Here is a 19,085-nt window from a genome sequence, read left to right on the forward strand (position 1 = left end):
AGATGGTTTCACAAGGATCTCTAAGTCATTGCTCCCTTTTGCAGAATCCTAGACTGGAAATTTCAGATAATGCATTGTGGATCACGCATGTGCAGGAAAGACCACACACAACTCCAAACAGAGGACACACACCAAGACATTGGCCCTGCATCAAAAGATGAGCAGTATAGAGATTTAGATACAGACATAGGTAAAATAAAATGCTTAAAGTATGTTTGTGTAATTCTTGATTCCCTCATTTTAACTGACTACCTCTCTCAAATACTTCTAATAGGATTGTTCTTGTACTCTCTTGTTCAATAATGTACATCAAGAGCCGCCCCCAAAATTCTATCCTCTGACCTAGTCATTCCACTTTGGAAAATTTCATCTAAGAAAATAATTCCAAAATCTAGAAAGAGCTATATGTGCAAGGATGGACTATTTATGTAGTGCAAACTTGGTTTACTGGTCACCTACTACCAATGCCCTTATTTTCTTTGAGGAGTTTATGCCCCTGCCCCCACCACATACCATTTTGGTCCTGCTGTGAATCTAGGCATTCAGACTTCACTGCTCCTAGGGCTAAGTACAAGCCCCAGGCTAGTTCCATCGCCTTCTCTCTAGGGACTTTGTGTCTGGATCTGACAAGGACAGGAAACCACAGCCAGCATGCATTCACTCTAACAGCACAGCCATCACCCCACTTTCAAGTAGCTCCTGATGCTCAGACTCCCAGAACGTCCTCAAATCCTGGTCTTTTTATTCACCTGGTTCCTCAACCCCCTTGCAAACTCTATGAGTTCATGGGTATCCTTCAAGCAAATTCCTTCCTGCCTAAGCTATCCGGAGTTGATTTCTGTTACTTGCCAACAAAGAACTATAACTGACTCAATTTATGAAAGTAGAAGAAAATAGAAACCACCTAAATGTCAAAGAATTGGAAGACAGCAAAGTAAATTATCATTTATCTCCTCAAAGAAATATTCTGCTGTCATTAAAAATTATAGTTATTAAGATATATAATAAAGTAGAAAATGTCTACAATGTAATATCTATGGGCAAAAGGGGTACTAAATTTGATATGCAGTATGATTACGACCAGGTAAAAAGATGCATAGAAGAATTTCAAAATAATAATCATGTTGAGATTATGTGGCTTTGTTCTCTTTTATATTTAAAAAATTTTACTGATTAAACTTTTATTCAAATGGAGAAGCTAATTTTTTGTTTGTGGGTATTTTAAATAGAAAAACGAAACCTGGAGCAATACTTCAGTCCGTTTTTGTTTTCAGTCTGTCTTCATAAAGGGGCATGAGTCCTCCCAGTGAGTTACTTCTTGCCTGTCCATTACCATACAATAGATCATCACAGCTCAAATTATTGAGTGCCTGGGAGATGCTAGGCACAGTGCTAGAACTTTCCATCATCTTAGATCTTTACAACAATCCTGTGAGGTCAATACTATTATTCCCAATTTTCAGAGAAGGAAATTAAGCCAAGAGTTTTAAGTCACAGCTGAAGGCCACGTGGTAAGTGATGAAGACTGAATTCAAAGACACGGTATGTTATATATTGTGTGTTCTGTTGCACAATTTTATTTATATATGTAAAAAGGCATTAAAGTCGAATTTTCATCCAGACACCAAGATACAACAGACATGACATTTCTAGAGGAGGAACCACTGCAGATGTTCAAAGGAAATTCTTGAGAACCATTTCCAGAATATAAAAAGGTCAAAAAATGGAGAAGCGAGAATTTTGTGAGTTGGCTCATTATGGAGAGAGCTGTGCTGGAAGTCCCATCCTCTCGCCCACTTAGTGAGAAGGGTCCTTTCCCAGGGCTACTCAACTCAGACATGATCCCCACCTGGTAAGGGGGTTCCTTCTGCAAGGCTACTTAGATGTGACTCTGACCCCCACACTGGGAGTGCCACACATGGGCTGGAGTTTGACTCCTGCCAGGGAAATGAAGGTTTGATGGGCTGGCAACAGCACTGCCACACTTCCAGGCTGTCAAGGCAAAGGATGCCTGAGTGCTTCCTAGGGACCAAATGAGGTCATGTAGGAGAGAAGACCCAACTGGGCTTGCCATAGAGCCTGTCAGACCCCATCTCAATCAGGGCAGCTGAGAGAGACCAAGATACCCCAGCAGCAGATAGCTGGATTGAACTACAGGTTGGAGAAAGGAGTGGAAACTAACCACCCAAAATAAAGATGGGTCAAAGGACCTACAGGAGAGGAGCCTATCAGGGAACTTCCAAAAAGTACACAAAAGCAGCCCACAAGAGAAGGAGCATCCATAGGCACCTGCCTCACCAAGGAATCCATGTTTCACACAGAGGACAGAAGCAACTCGAGAAAGACCCCTCTTCCCCTTAGGAATATTCTCCCCTTCTCACCCCAAGAGGTCAGACACTGGGCAGCAAGCTGGGGGAACTGGGTACGAGAAAAGGACAAAGTGGAGGAGAGAGAAGATTCTGGGAGAGGCTTCTTCTCCACAGCCGGCTTCCAGATCACATCAGGCAGAAAAGATTTAAAGCCAAATCAGTTCAGAACTTGGATTAGTATATCGCACTAAGCTTTCTTTTCTTTTTTTCCTATTATGTGCCACATTCTTACTTTTTTTTTTAATTATACTTTAAATTTTAGGGTACATGTGCACAACGTGCAGGTTTGTTACATATGTATACATGTGCCATGTTGGTGTGCTGCACCCATTAACTTGTCATTTAACATTAGGTATATTTCCTAATGCTATCCCTCCCCCATCCCGCCACCCCACAACAGGCCCCAATGTGTGATGTTCCCCTTCCTATGTCCATGTGTTCTCATTGTTCAATTCCCACCTATGAGTGAGATCATGTGGTGTTTGGTTTTCTGTCCTTGTAATAGTTTGCTCAGAATGATGGTTTATAGCTTCATCCATGTCCCTACAAAGGACACAAACTCATCATTTTTTATGGCTGCATAGTATTCCATGGTGTATATGTGCCACATTTTCTTTTTTTTTTTTTTCTTTTATTATTATTATTATTATTATCATTATTATACTTTAGGTTTTATGGTACATGTGCGCAATGTGCAGGTTAGTTACATATGTATACATGTGCCATGCTGGTGCACTGCACCCACCAACTTGTCATCTAGCATTAGGTATATCTCCCAATGCTATCCCTCCCCCCTCCCCCCACCCCACAACAGTCCCCGAAGTGTGATGTTCCCCTTCCTGTGTCCATGTGTTCTCATTGTTCAATTCCCACCTATGAGTGAGAATATGCGGTGTTTGGTTTTTTGTTCTTGCGATAGTTTACTGAGAATGATGATTTCCAGTTTCATCCATGTCCCTACAAAGGACATGAACTCATCATTTTTTATGGCTGCATAGTATTCCATGGTGTATATGTGCCATATTTTCTTAATCCAGTCTACCACTGTTGGACATTTGGGTTGGTTCCAAGTCTTTGCTATTGTGAATAATGCTGCAATAAACATACGTGTGCATGTGTCTTTATAGCAGCATGATTTATAGTCCTTTGGGTATATACCCAGTAATGGGATGGCAGGGTCGAATGGAATTTCTAGTTCTAGATCCCTGAGGAATCGCCACACTGACTTCCACAAGGGTTGAACTAGTTTACAGTCCCACCAACAGTGTAAAAGTGTTCCTATTTCTCCACATCCTCTCCAGCACCTGTTGTTTCCTGACTTTTTAATGATTGCCATTCTAACTGGTGTGAGATGGTATCTCATTGTGGTTTTGATTTGCATTTCTCTGATGGCCAGTGATGGTGAGCATTTTTTCATGTGTTTTTTGGCTGCATAAATGTCTTCTTTTGAGAAGTGTCTGTTCATGTCCTTCGCCCACTTTTTGATGGGGTTGTTTGTTTTTTTCTTGTAAATTTGTTGGAGTTCATTGTAGATTCTGGATATTAGCCCTTTGTCAGATGAATAGGTTGCGAAAATGTTCTCCCATTTTGTAGGTTGCCTGTTCACTCTGATGGTAGTTTCCTTTGCTGTGCAGAAGCTCTTTAGTTTAATTAGATCCCATTTGTCAATTTTGGCTTTTGTTGCCATTGCTTTTGGTGTTTTAGACATGAAGTCCTTGCCCATGCCTATGTCCTGAATGGTAATGCCTAGGTTTTCTTCTAGGGTTTTTATGGTTTTAGGTCTAACATTTAAGTCTTTAATCCATCTTGAATTGATTTTTGTATAAGGTGTAAGGAAGGGATCCAGTTTCAGCTTTCTACATATGGCTAGCCAGTTTTCCCAGCACCATTTATTAAATAGGGAATCCTTTCCCCATTTCTTGTTTTTGTCAGGTTTGTCAAAGATCAGATACTTGTAGATATGTGGCATTATTTCTGACGGCTCTGTTCTGTTCCATTGATCTATATCTCTGTTTTGGTACCAGTACCATGCTGTTTTGGTTACTGTAGCCTTGTAGTATAGTTTGAAGTCAGGTAGTGTGATGCCTCCAGCTTTGTTCTTTTGGCTTAGGATTGACTTGGCGATGCGGGCTCTTTTTTGGTTCCATATGAACTTTAAAGTAGTTTTTTCCAATTCTGTGAAGAAAGTCATTGGTAGCTTGATGGGGATGGCATTGAATCTGTAAATTACCTTGGGAAGGATGGCCATTTTCATGATATTGATTCTTCCTACCCATGAGCATGGAATGTTCTTCCATTTGTTTGTATCCTCTTTTATTTCCTTGAGCAGTGGTTTGTAGTTCTCCTTGAAGAGGTCTTTCACATCCCTTGTAAGTTGGATTCCTAGGTATTTTATTCTCTTTGAAGCAATTGTGAATGGGAGTTCACTCATGATTTGGCTCTCTGTTTGTCTGTTACTGATGTATAAGAATGCTTGTGATTTTTGCACATTGATTTTGTATCCTGAGACTTTGCTGAAGTTGCTTATCAGCTTAAGGAGATTTTGGGCTGAGACAATGGGGTTTTCTAGATATACTATCATGTCATCTGCAAACAAGGACAATTTGACTTCCTCTTTTCCTAATTGAATACCCTTGATTTCCTTCTCCTGCCTAATTGCCCTGGCCAGAACTTCCAACACTATGTTGAATAGAAGTGGCGAGAGAGGGCATCCCTGTCTTGTGCCAGTTTTCAAAGGGAATGCTTCCAGTTTTTGCCCATTCAGTACGATATTGGCTGTGGGTTTGTCATAAATAGCTCTTATTATTTTGAGATATGTCCCATCAATTCCTAATTTATTGAGAGTTTTTAGCATGAAGCGTTGTTGAATTTTGTCAAAGGCCTTTTCTGCATCTATTGAGATAATCATGTGGTTTTTGTCTTTGGTTCTGTTTATATGCTGGATTACATTTATTGATTTGCGTATATTGAACCAGCCTTGCAACCCAGGGATGAAGCCCACTTGATCATAGTGGATAAGCTTTTTGATGTGCTGCTGGATTCTGTTTGCCAGTATCTTATTGAGGATTTTTGCATCAATGTTCATCAAGGATATTGGTCTAAAATTCTCTTTTTTTGTTGTGTCTCTGCCAGGCTTTGGTATCAGGATGATGCTGGCCTCATAAAATGAGTTAGGGAGGATTCCCTCTTTTTCTATTGATTGGAATAGTTTCAGAAGGAATGGTACCAGCTCCTCCTTGTACCTCTGGTAGAATTCGGCTGTGAACCCATCTGGTCCTGGACTTTTTTTGGTTGGTAAGCTATTGATTATTGCCACAATTTCAGCTCCTGTTATTGGTCTATTCAGAGATTCAACTTCTTCCTGGTTTAGTCTTGGGAGGGTGTATGTGTTGAGGAATTTATCCATTTCTTCTAGATTTTCTAGTTTATTTGCATAGAGGTGTTTGTAATATTCTCTGATGGTAGTTTGTATTTCTGTGGGATCGGTGGTGATATCCCCTTTATCATTTTTTATTGCATCTATTTGATTCTTCTCTCTTTTTTTCTTTATTAATCTTGCTAGCGGTCTATCGATTTTGTTGATCCTTTCAAAAAACCAGCTCCTGGATTCATTTATTTTTTGAAGGGTTTTTTGTGTCTCTATTTCCTTCAGTTCTGCTCTGATTTTAGTTATTTCTTGCCTTCTGCTAGCTTTTGAATGTGTTTGCTCTTGCTTTTCTAGTTCTTTTAATTGTGATGTTAGGGTGTCAATTTTGGATCTTTCCTGCTTTCTCTTGTGGGCATTTAGTGCTATAAATTTCCCTCTACACACTGCTTTGAATGCATCCCAGAGATTCTGGTATGTTGTGTCTTGGTTCTCGTTGGTTTCAAAGAACGTCTTTATTTCTGCCTTCATTTCATTATGTACCCAGTAGTCATTCAGGAGCAGGTTGTTCAGTTTCCATGTAGTTGAGCGGTTTTGAGTGAGATTCTTTATCCTGAGTTCTAGCTTGATTGCACTGTGATCTGAGAGACAGTTTGTTACAATTTCTGTTCTTTTACATTTATTGAGGACAGCTTTACTTCCAAGTATATGGTCAATTTTGGAATAGGTGTGGTGTGGTGCTGAAAAAAATGTATATTCTGTTGATTTGGGGTGGAGAGTTCTGTAGATGTCTATTAGGTCCGCTTGGTGCAGAGCTGAGTTCAATTCCTGGGTATCCTTGTTGACTTTCTGTCTTGTTGATCTGTCTAATGTTGACAGTGGGGTGTTAAAGTCTCCCATTATTAATGTGTGGGAGTCTAAGTCTCTTTGTAGGTCACTCAGGACTTGCTTTATGAATCTGGGTGCTCCTGTATTGGGTGCATATATATTTAGGATAGTTAGCTCTTCTTGTTGAATTAATCCCTTTACCATTATGTAATGGCCTTCTTTGTCTCTTTTGATCTTTGTTGGTTTAAAGTCTGTTTTATCAGAGACTAGGATTGCAACCCCTGCCTTTTTTTGTTTTCCATTTGCTTGGTAGATCTTCCTCCATCCCTTTATTCTCATCATTTTTTATGGCTGCATAGTATTCCATGGTGTATATGTGCCACATTTTCTTAATCCAGTCTATCATTGTTGGACATTTGGGTTGGTTCCAAGTCTTTGCTATTGTGAATAGTATTGCACTAAGCTTTCTAGTTATTACATTAAAGCTGTATTTCCAGCTTGAAGTGACTGTTGAACTATCTAAAACCTTAGAGTTTGAGTGAGGAGAAAAGCCATGGTACCTGCTAGGATTTTTATGCAGAGACAGGGGGAATAACTCCCACTGGAGAAAATTTTAAAGGGGCGGCAGAATTGTTTTAAGCCATGTTTTAATATTGCGTGAGCTGCGTTTGCTCAACACCTTTGTTTTACCTGTGGATGTCCTCTGACCCACAGGGCCACATGAGCTCTAGCATAGGGCCTCCATTTGTCACCACTATATTCCCAACATCCAGTGCAATGCCTGGCACAGAGTCAGAGCTGGGCAAATGCTCTCTCCATCAATCATGCTACCCAAAGAAATGGTAAATGAGCCAAGAAGACCATCATATTTCTATCTGATACCATCAATAATTGACTTGAATCTCTTCCATCATGTGAAGTAATTGGGGGATAACTTATCTGCTTCCTTTATTTACAGATTCTGGCAGTGACCTCTGTAGGTATCCAAAATAACATTAGATGAGATTGTTTCAGGTCAATATATTTTTTCCAAATAGTATTTTGCTGCTGTTTAAAATAATTTGGGGGCTAGCATAGTTGCTCATACCTGTAATCCCAGCATTTTGAGGGTCTGAGGTGGAAGAATCCCTTGAACCCAAAAGTTTGAGACCAGCCTGGGCAACATAGTAAGACCTCGTCTCTACAAAAATAAATAAATAAATAAAATAATTTCAGGAGGACTCCAAACTAAATATTTTGTATTATCTTCTCTGATATTTTTAGGGGGTATATAAGTCAGGTTCTCCAGAGAAACAGAACATGTATTTATAGAGAGATTTTAAAATATGGTTTATGATATTGTGGGGGCTGGAAAGTCTAAAATCTATAGGGCAGGCCAGCTGGCTGCAGACTTAGGTGAGAGTTAATCCTGCAATATTGAGTCTGAATTCCACAAAGCTGCAATCTGGAAACCTTGCCCTCTTGTGGACAATTTCTTCTTCCTCCAGAAAATCTGTCTTTTTCTCATAAGGCCTTCAACTGATTGGATAAGGCCCACCTACATTACAAAGGCTAATTGGCTTCACTCAAAGTCCACTGATTTAAATGTTAATCATATCTAAAAAATACCTTCACAACAACATTTGGGCTGGCATTTTACCAAATTACTGGGCACCGCAGCCTAGCCACATTGGCACATAAAATTAACCATCACAGGCTGGGCACAGTGGCTCATGCCTGTAACCCCAGCACTTTGAGAGGCCGAGGCAGGCGGATCACCAGGTCAGGAGATCGAGACCATCCTGGCCAACATGGTGAAACCCCGTCTCTACTACAAATACAAAAATTAGCTGAGCATGGTGGCACATGCCTGTAATCCCAGCTACTCGGGAGGCTGAGGCAGGAGAATCACTTGAACCCAAGAGGCAGAGGTTGCAGTGAGCTGAGATCACGCCATTGCACTACAGCCTGGTGACAGAGCGAGACTCCATCTCAAAAAAAAAAAAATTAACCATCGCAGCAGGGAAAGATTCACCTCATATTCAACAATATATGACATTATGGGGGAAAACTTGCCTCTCCTCAGCACTGCTGGACTAGGGGAAGTTAAAAGGCTTTTTAACATATTGTTCCATATGAGCTGAAGATGTTTCCCCCCATCTTTTTGTTCATTTGTTTGTTTGTTTGTTTGTTGTTGTTTTGAGACGGAGCCTTGCTCTGTCACCCAGGCTGGAGTACAATAGCACGATCTCAGCTCACTGCAATCTCCACCTTCCAGGTTCAAGCGATTCTCCTGCCTCAGCCTCCCAAGTAGCTGGGACTACAGGAACGTGCCACTACATCCGGCTAATTTGTGTATTTTTAGTAGAGACAAGGTTTCACCGTGTTAGCCAGGATGGTCTCGATATCCTGACCTCGTGATCCACCCACCTTGGCACCCCAAAGTGCTGGGATTACAGGCATGAGCCACCGTGCCCGGCCAAGTCAAAGTTTTAATACAAGCCCTCACCTTACCACCTGCGACCCTGACCCCCTCCATTTGTTTGTCTGTAAATCCAGGAGAACACTTCCTACTTCCAGGGTGGTGATGAGAATTAAATATAATAACATCCACAGATCCATACAGTAATGCTTAATAAGTATAAAATGTCTTCCTTTTCTTCCTTATTTTATCCAAACTTCCTCATCTACTGTGAAGGTAAAATATTCGAGGAAGGGGAGTTTAATAACTGAATATCCATGATCCTTTTAAAATCTCATAGATGTGTACATTTCAGGTAAAAAAAGAAAGTAGGGTGACTATGAAGGAGCTATTAGCTACTAGATATGAATTTTAAATGAAGTTTAATTTTAGAACAATTTTTGGAACATATTCTTAGCTTTCATCACTCAACAAATATTTGTGAAGCATCTATGTGTCAGACATACATTCTCAGGCTGGGCTTTTGGTGAATTTACACTGTTGGGGGTGGATGTTCTCAAAATCCAGTGTTGCAATTGAGCATCATCTTGACAATGGAGAGCTGTTAAAGTGTATCCTTCAGTCTCTCTGTAGCTCAGGCAGTAGGTAGGCCGGGGAACATCGTTGTCAGGGGCCACCTGGTAACTGCTATAGCCACTGTAGGCTCCAGCTGCACTGATGGGCTTTCCTGTTTTCAGCCACATGGTGCAGTATGCAAGCTGTTACCACTTGAATGGATTTCTCTTCTTCTCTTCCTCATCCTTCAGATAGCCTTCCATCCCTCTTGTTCAGATAGATAGCCTTCCATCCCCTTTCTCCACTATCACCCCAGTCTAGTTCAGACACCCCCCACCCCACTTCCATCACAGCACCCATCACCCCCACCCCACCTCCATCACAGCACCCATCACCCCCTTACCCCACCTCCATCACAGCACCCATCACCCCCCCACCCCACCTCCATCACAGCACCCATCACCTCCCCGCCCCACCTCCATCACAGCACCCATCACCCCCCACCCCACCTCCATCACAGCACCCATCACCCCCCCGCCCCACCTCCATCACAGCACCCATCACCCCCCACCCCACCTCCATCACAGCACCCATCACCCCCCACCCCACCTCCATCACAGCACCCATCACCCCCCCACCCCACCTCCATCACAGCACCCATCACATTGGAAAGTACTTGCTGATTTCCCTGTCTGTATTGTCACGTTGGAGAAAGGGCTCCTTGTGATCAGAACAAGCTTACTCACCTGGCTATTATAATTCCGGGGCCTAACATTTGTATATGTTAACCTATAAATACATATATAATCTGGTTCGTACATGAGAATATATATTATATTTATATAGCAGTTTTAGAGAACATAAATTTTGATAAAATAATTTTGCAAAATTGTTCTAGTCTTAATTTTACAGCTTCAGCATTGTAACTCATTGAACAAAGAACCATAATTTTTTTGTTCTTGTTGAAGAAACTGAAATAGAGAGAGGGAATGCCATTCCATTCCATTTCCTCATTAGTCACAACTAATAAATGGACAGAAACCCAGTTTAACCGAGGTGACAGGATTTATTGGTTCTGGTATTTGGAAGTGCAGGCAGTATCTTAGCCTCAGGAATGGCTGGATCATGGTGGCTCTCTCCACTTCTCAGCTCTGTTTTCCTCTAGGCTGACTTTATTTAGATGCAGGTTTATGTCACTGATGCTTCAGGAAGCTCCAATGTACAAAAGAGAAGTTTTCCAACAACTGCAACAAAAGTCCAAGAACTGAGTCCCCATGGTCTGTCTTGGGTCATGTCTCCATCCATGAACCTCTGTCACTATAGACAGAGGCTCACCAGACAGGCTTGGGCTCAGCCCTGGAGTTTAAGACAGTATCGGAGCCACCCAAACACCCTGGATAAGCGCCAGAGAGTTACAGCTCTCCAAAAGCACACACCATGCTGTCACCAGGGCAGGGAATGGTCGCTGGGCGGCAGAACAACATGTGATCAAAGCAAAGTGGTGATAGAGCCAAGAGTGGAATTGATGGCTTTCTGCGAGACAGAACTTTCAAAGCACTTGAGGTTGTGGAGAGAGAGGCCAGGTTTCCAGCCTGAGCTTGGTCAGGAGCAGTGAGAATTGAAGGAAGGGAGGGAGTTGGAAGATAACAAGGAGGGACCTGGGGGGGACAGAGCAGTGGTCAGGCTATGACCAGTAGGGAGATAGGACAGAGGGGAAGGCAAGCAAGATGGCCAGTTGCCATCCAGATAGGATAGGTGGCATGAATACCAGCCTTTGAGTGTGACTCTCATGCATGAGGCACTACCCTAAAAGCCAATTCTTTTCCTTCTTACTTCATTAAAATCCTGGAATACCATCCCCTAGATTAAGGAACCTTCCTTATTCTTTTTGTTCATCCTAAAAGAGCCTGGTCTATAGAATCTGTCTCCTAACAGTCAACTAGTATTATTTTATTACTATGATTAATCTCCTAATTGAGTAAAAAGAACAGAGAATTTGCAATCTATCAGATCTTGTCAAATCCCTGCCCCACCGCTTGGCAGTCGTGTGAACTTGAGCAGGTCACTTCCCTCTCTGAGCTTCAGAATTTTTGTAATGCATGTCAGCCGCTGGCCAAGAACCTGAATACAGCAAGCACTCAACTCCTGTTAGCAACTGCGACTGTAATTTTTGGTGCTGTAAAGTTTTATAGGTCTAAGGAAGCCCAGTAACAAGTTCTTCATAGCAAAGTCATAATTAAATCCAGCCGGACAGGCCCCAGATGAGTCTGCAACATGTGGAATTTTTCATTGTGAAGCAAACACTCCCCCTTTCTGAGGATCAGCGTTAAACCAGGGATTTTTTTTTCCTCATCACCATTAGACTCTGCTCAAGATTCCCAAAGGAGAGCAGTACTTAAAGAATTCATTTTTAATCATCTGAGCCTCACAAGAAAAAGTTCTGTCTTATTCAAATATGGCATAACAGAAATGAGGGCAGGAGCAGAGGGAAAGGTAGTGTTGCTGGATTTAAACTTGAATGTGGACTCTGCTTTTAGAAGAAAACTCCATAGCTTTCTGGTTCTTACACTGTACAGATGCACCTTCTACCAAATGAGCTTGCACTGCATTCATTACTCATCCACTCAGCTATTCCTCTTTCTTTTTTTTATTATTATACTTTAAGTTCTAGGGTACATGTGCACAACGTGCAGGTTTGTTACACACGTATGCATGTGCCATGTTGGTGTGCTGCACCCATTAACTCGTCATTTAACATTAGGTATTTCTCCTAATGCTATCCCTCCCCCCTCCCCCCACCCCATGACAGGCCCCGGTGTGTGATATTCCCCACCCTGTGTCCGTGTGTTCTCATTGTTCAATTCCCACCTGTGAGTGAGAACATGCAGTGTTGGGTTTTCTGTACTTGCGATAGTTTGCTCAGAATGATGGTTTCCAGCTTCATCCATGTCCCTACAAAGGACGTGAACTCATCCTTTTTTATGGCTGCATAGTATTCCATGGTGTATATGTGCCACGTTTTCTTAATCCAGTCTATCATTGATGGACATTTGGGTTGGTTCCAAGTCTTTGCTATTGTGATAGTGCCGCAATAAACATACATGTGCTTGTGTCTTTATAGCAGCATGATTTATAATCCTTTGGGTATATACCTAGTGTTGGGTATATACCTAGTAATGGGATGGCTGGGTCAAATGGTATTTCTAGTTCTAGATACTTGAGGAGCTATTCCTCTTTCAACACTTACTGACTTCTATTCACCAGGCTCTGGGCAGAGCTCCAGAGAGAGTTCAGTAAGACCTGTCTTTTTTTTTTTTTTTTTAATAGAGATAGGGTCTCACTATGTTGCCCAGGCTGGTCTCAAACTCTTAGGCTCAAGCAATTCTCCTACCTTGGCCTCCCAAAGTATGGGGATTATAGATGTGAGCCACCACACCTGGCCTAAGACCCATCCTTTGCCCTAAGTAGCTCATAATTTACAGCCAGGGTTCACAAACTCTTTCAATGAAAGGCTATGTGGTAAATATTTTCGGCTTTACAGGTAATAACATTTCTGTTGCCACTATTTGAGCCGGCCCTTGAATAGTTGGGGATATATTTTTGGAGCCTTTGAGACCTATTGGAGGAAATGAGCAATGTAGGATGCCTCCTAGATGTCTGTCCCAAGCAACTGGATGGTGCCTGCTGAGGCTGCCCCAAGGTAGAAGCTCATCTGCGTCAGTGCTTCTCAGACTTTTAAAGAAATTGTCAACCCACAACTAGGAGCCTTTTCAGACATTATTTTCTTAATTGTGCACCCATACAATTGTAATACCACAGACGTGATATATCTTTTTATGCACCAATGCCTATCTGTGCTTTATGCATAAAGAACGTGAGAGGGGCTTTTGCCCTCCCCTGCCCAAGAACCAATATTTGCTCCCTTGGGAATGCTATCACCCCACTGAGAATGCATGATCTAGCTCTAGGAGAGGTGGTTCCCTCCACCTATTTCAAGCCTCTTGTCTGAGCACTGCCTCTTCCTCAGTCATGACAGGTGGATTCACTGGGTTTTTGGGGAAACCCTAAACCTCCAGAGAAAGACCATCTTAGAACACAGCATGCAACACCAGCCTTCCTCTTCTTTGGGGGATTTTGCACGTCCCAAGGCTTCTGGGATGACTTTGCCCCAAATGTTCACATGGTCTGAGACTCACAGTCACAGGTGATAAAGGGACATTCACACCCTTTATCACCCCAACTCCTCTTAGGAAGGGGAAGATCATTGTGTGGGGAAAATACCTTAAGAAGAGCTTTGGGTAGAAAGTGAGACCCTTGGTGTGCGTGTTCCTGGAGAGGGGTGGAAAAGAGGGGCTGGGGCGGAGCCAGCAGGACGGGAGCCCACACAGGACACACTGAGACTTCCTGTCAACCTGCAAATCTTCAAGAAATTCAACACACACACCCAAAGTATTCCACTGGCATGTATTTCTGGTGGGAAAAAAAAGTGAGGGGGCTGAGATTTGCATGGGGGAGGGGAGCAAAGGAAGGTGAATACACAAAGGAGCAGCAGGTGGACCCCAGGCAGGTGAGTCTAGGAACAGAGAAACTTGGGAGACATTGTGCATCCCAGGCAACACTACAGGGAGAAGGAGACAATCCCACCCAAGTCTCACAGTCCATGGAGGCCCAGGAAGATGGCCGAGGTTTGGCTTCTGTATCTGCTCCCGTGAGAATGCAAGCCATGGAAGACCCGTCAAAAAGTTAAACAACCAGGAGGTATTCACTCAAGAATGCAAGGCCCAGAGGTGAAGCGTCTCAGGATTGGTTCATTCACCAGCTGAATGTCCTTATCCTCTAAGGCTCCAGTGCCTTCCGTCTTCCCCCACCCCCACCATCCTCAGCACATGGGCCGTGTCTCCCCCCATGGTTCCCACTGGCTGCCACATTTACAGCCACATCCAGAGGTGGAAAAGTGGTGAATCGCTATTCTAAAACAAGTGGTGAATCACTATTCTATAAAACTCTTTAAGAGTGAGGAGAACTTCCCCAGAATCCCACCCCAACTTCTCAGCCCCCAGCACACTGCTCAGCAGTAAGCGGTCTATCACAGGTCCTTGGCCACAGCAACCCGAGGCCAAAAGAATGAAATTAAGATGATTGGCTAAACCAGCGACTCCCAAAAATGTGGCCCCTGCATCAGTAACATCAGCACCACTTGGGAATTATTAGAAATGCAAATTATTGAGCTTCATCTTAACCAATAAAATCAGAAACTGAGGGCAGGGCCCTGCAGTCTATGGTTTAATGGGCCCTCCAGGTGATCCTGATGCAACCAGAAGTTTAGAACCAGCCAAGTAGCTTAGATTAATAAACATGCATTTCTGGTGCTATAGTTTGGATGCATGTCCCTCCAAATCTTATGTTGGAATTTTATCCCCAGTTTTGGAGGTGGGATCTTGTGGAAGATGTTTGGCTCATAGGGATGGAGCCGTCATGAATGTCTTGGTCTCATCCTCATGGTTATGAGTGAATTCTCAATTCTCACTCTATTAGTTCCCCCCAACAGCTGATTGTTTAGAGACCTGACACCTTCCCACTCTCTTTTGTTTCCTCTCTCACCATGTGATTGCTGCACACCTTGGCTCTCCTTCACCTTCCAACATGAGTGAAAGCTTCCTGAAGCCCTCACCAGAAGCAGATGCTGGAGCCATGCTTCTTGTACAGCCTGCAGAACTGTGAGTCAAATAAACCTCTTTTCTTTATAAATTACCCAGCCTCTTAGGTATTACTTTATAACAACACAAATGAACTAAGACATCTGAGCTGGAGAGGATGGCAGCATAGGAAGCACCTGCTGGTTGCCTGTCCTGAAGGTGGCTACCTATGCATGAGAGAGGTGAAAAGGAGAGAGCTGGCAGTATGGAGAGGGGCCCAAGTGAAGCCCACACTCTCACTGCTTGGCTGGACAAGAATGAGTGTGTTCTTGGGTCAAGTGGACTCATGAGAATGCCTGGGCTGAAACCATCTTGAGAGGACCCATACTCAAAGGAAAGACATTGGCCTCATGTCCAAAGATTAGCAACTAAATGTATATTGACATGGTATTAAATAAAATGAAATGTTTAAGATACATCTGTAGGGCTGGGAGTGCTGGCTCATGCCTATAATCCCAGCACTTTGGGAGGCTGAGGCGGACAGATTACCTGAGCTCAGGAGTTCAAGACCAGCTTGGCCAACATTGTAAAACTCCGTCTCTACTAAAAATACAAAAAAATTAGCTGGGCGTGGTAGTGCACACCTGTAGTCCCAGCTATTCAGGGGGTTGAGGCAGGAGAATCGCTTGAACCCGGGAAGCAGAGGTTACAGTGAGCCAAGATCGCACCACTGCACTCTGGTCTGGGTGATAGAGTGAGACTCCATCTCAAAAAATTTTTTTAAAAGGTACATTTTTATAGGTACTACTTTGAATAAGGAAGGAAACTTAGATACCTCTCTCTCAGTAACTAATAGAACAAAAAATGCACAAAAAAAAGGCATAAAGATGGTATCAGAGTTCTTCAGGGAAACAGAACCACATAGTATATATGAGACATATGAAAAGAGATTTATTATGGGAGATTGGCTCATGCAATTATAAGGCTCATGATCTGTCAGGTCCAAGTCCAGAGACCCAGGTCTGAGAACCAGGAATGCTGACATTCAAAGGCAGGAGGAGATGGATGTCCCAGTTCTGACAGGGAGAGAAAATTCACTCTTCCTCCCCTTTTTGTTCTATTTTGGCCCTCAGCACGTTGGATGATGTCCACCCGCATTGGTGAGGGTGATCTCCTTCACTGTGTCTATGGAGTCAAATGCTAATCTCCTCCAGGAGCACTATCACAGGCACATCAGAAATAGTGTTTTGCCAGCTATCTGGGCATCCCTTAGCCCAGTCAAGTTGGCACATAAAATTAACTGTCCTGAAGATATAGACTATCTAAACAACACAATTAACAAATTTGACGCAGTTTACGTGTATAGAACACTACACCCAACCATGGAAAATTCATGCTTTTTAAGTATACATTGATTATTTGCCAAGACTAGCCATATACTGGGCCATAAAGCAAATCTCTACAAATTCTAAATGACCAAAATTATTCTGAGTATGTTCTCTAACCACAGTGAAATTAAGCTAGCTATCAATAACAACACAATTTTTTAACCATAATGTTTGGACATTAAGCAACATGCTTCCGGAAAACCTATTGGTCAAGGAATAATTCGAAAATAGACATTAGAAATTATCTTGGATTCAATGGTAATGAAACTATTACATGGTGGTGGGTCACAGCTAAAACTGTGCTCAGAAGGAAATGTGTAACTTTATTTCTTTAGCTTTTATTTTAAGTTCAAACATACATGTTCAGGTTTGTTACATAGGTAAACTTGTGTCATGGCGGGGATGTTGTACATATTATTTCATCACCTAGATATTAAGCCTAGTACCCATTAGTTATTTTTCCTGATCCTGTCCCTCCTCCCACTCTCCACCCTCCAATAGGCCCCAGTGTGTGTTGTTCCCCTCTATGTGTCCATGTGTTCTCATCATTTAGCTCCCACTTACAAGTGAGAACATATGGTATTTGGTTTTCTGTTTCTGTGTTAGTTTGCTAAGGATAATGGCCTCCAGCTCCATCCATGTCCCTGAAAAGGACATTATCTCATTCTTTTTATGGCTGCATAGTATTCCATGGTATGTATGTGCCACATTTTCTTTATCCAGCCTGTCATAGATGGGCATTTAGGTTGATTCCATGTCTTTGCTATTGTGAATACTGTTGCAATGAATATACATGTGCATTTGCAATGAACATACATGTGCATTTTAATAGAATGATTTGGGATTGCTGAGTCAAATTGTATTTCTGTCTTTACGTCTTTGAGAAATCACCGCATTGTCTCCCACAATGGTTGAACAAATTTACACTCCCACCAACAGTACATAAGCGTTCTTTTTTCTCCACAACCTTGCCAGCATCTGTTGACTTTTTAATAACAGCCATTCTGATTGGTGTGAGATGGTATCTCATTGTGGTTTTGACTTGCATTTCTCTCATAATCAGTGATGTTGAGCTTTTTTTTTTTTTTTTTTTTGACAGAATCTCACTATGTCACCCAGGCTAGAGTGCAGTGGCATGATCTTGGCTCACTGCAACCTTCAACTCCTGGGTTCAAGGGATTCTCATGCCTCAGCCCCTCAAGTAGCTGGGATTACAAGTACATATCACCACACCCAGCTAATTTTTTGTATTTTTAGTAGAGACGGTGTTTCACTATATGTGCCAGGCTGGTCTCAAACTCCTGTCCTCAAGGGATCTGCCTACCTCTGGAGCTATTTTTTTTTTCATATGATTGTTGGCTGCACATATGTCTTCTTTTGAAAAGTGTCTGTTCATATCCTTTGCCCACTTTTTTATGGGGTTGTTTTTTTCTTGTAAATTTGTTTAAGTTTATCATAGATGTTCTATATTAGACCTTTGTCAATGCATAGTTTGCAGAAATTTTCTCCCATTCTATATATAGTCTGTTTACTCTGTTGATGGTTTCTTTTTCAGTGCTGCATTTTTTTTTTTTTTTTTTTTTTTTTTTTTTTTTTTTTTTGAGATGGAGACTCACTCTGTCACCCTGCTGGAGTGCAGTGGCATGATCTTGGCTCACTGCACCTCTGCCTCCTGGGTTCAAGCAATTTTCCTGCTTCAGCCTCCCAAGTAGCTGGGATTACAGGCACAGGCCACAATGCCACAAAAAAAATGCTAATTTTTGTATTTTTAGTAGAGAAAGGGTTTCCCCATGTTGGCCAAGCTGGTCATGAACTCCTGACCTCAAGTGATCCGCCCGTCTCGGCCTCCCAAAGTGCTGGGATTACAGGCGTGATTTTTAGAATTTTCTATTGATATTCATAAGTGATAGTGGTCTGTAGTTTTTTGTTCATCTCTATCAGGTTATATTAAAGTTAATCTCATTATGTAAAAGAAATTGGAAAAATATGTTCCTTTTCTTTTGCTCCAGATAAATTTCAACAAAATTAGAATTATCAGTTGTTTATTACTTAACATTTTGTTTTGAAGAATTACAGATTTTCAGAAAAAGAAATTATTTTAAAACTACAAAAATTGCTATATACCTAGATTCCCTGGAGATACATACATGTTTTTCTGAAGTGCTTGAGATTAAGTTGTAGATATATTTTTTAACCCTGAATTCTTTAGTGTATATTTCCTAAAAACAAGGACATAGGCTTATATAACCACAATACAATTATCAAAATCAGGAAATTAACAGATACAATACTATCATCTAATCCATAGGCCTTATTCAAATTTTATTAGTTTTCCCAATAATATCTTTTCCAGAAAAATATTTTTTCTGGTTCAGAATCCAATACAGCGGCCGGGCGCGGTGGCTCACGCCTGTAATCCCAGCACTTTGGGAGGCCGAGGCGGGCGGATCACGAGGTCAGGAGATCGAGACCCTCCTGGCTAACACGGTGAAACCCCGTCTCTACTAAAAATACAAAAAATTAGCCTGGCGAGGTGGCGGGCGC

The 19,085-nt window shown here is 42.0% G+C and overlaps 1 pseudogene; it reads right to left on the reverse strand.

Moving 5' to 3' along the window:
• Positions 1-13,540: 13,540 nt before the first annotated feature.
• Positions 13,541-14,242, reverse strand: LOC129036274 (uncharacterized; annotated as a pseudogene).
• Between the last annotated feature and the right edge of the window lie 4,843 nt (positions 14,243-19,085).

The sequence above is a fragment of the Pongo pygmaeus genome, chromosome 4, assembly GCF_028885625.2.
Source record: "Pongo pygmaeus isolate AG05252 chromosome 4, NHGRI_mPonPyg2-v2.0_pri, whole genome shotgun sequence".
Classification (NCBI taxonomy): domain Eukaryota; kingdom Metazoa; phylum Chordata; class Mammalia; order Primates; family Hominidae; genus Pongo; species Pongo pygmaeus.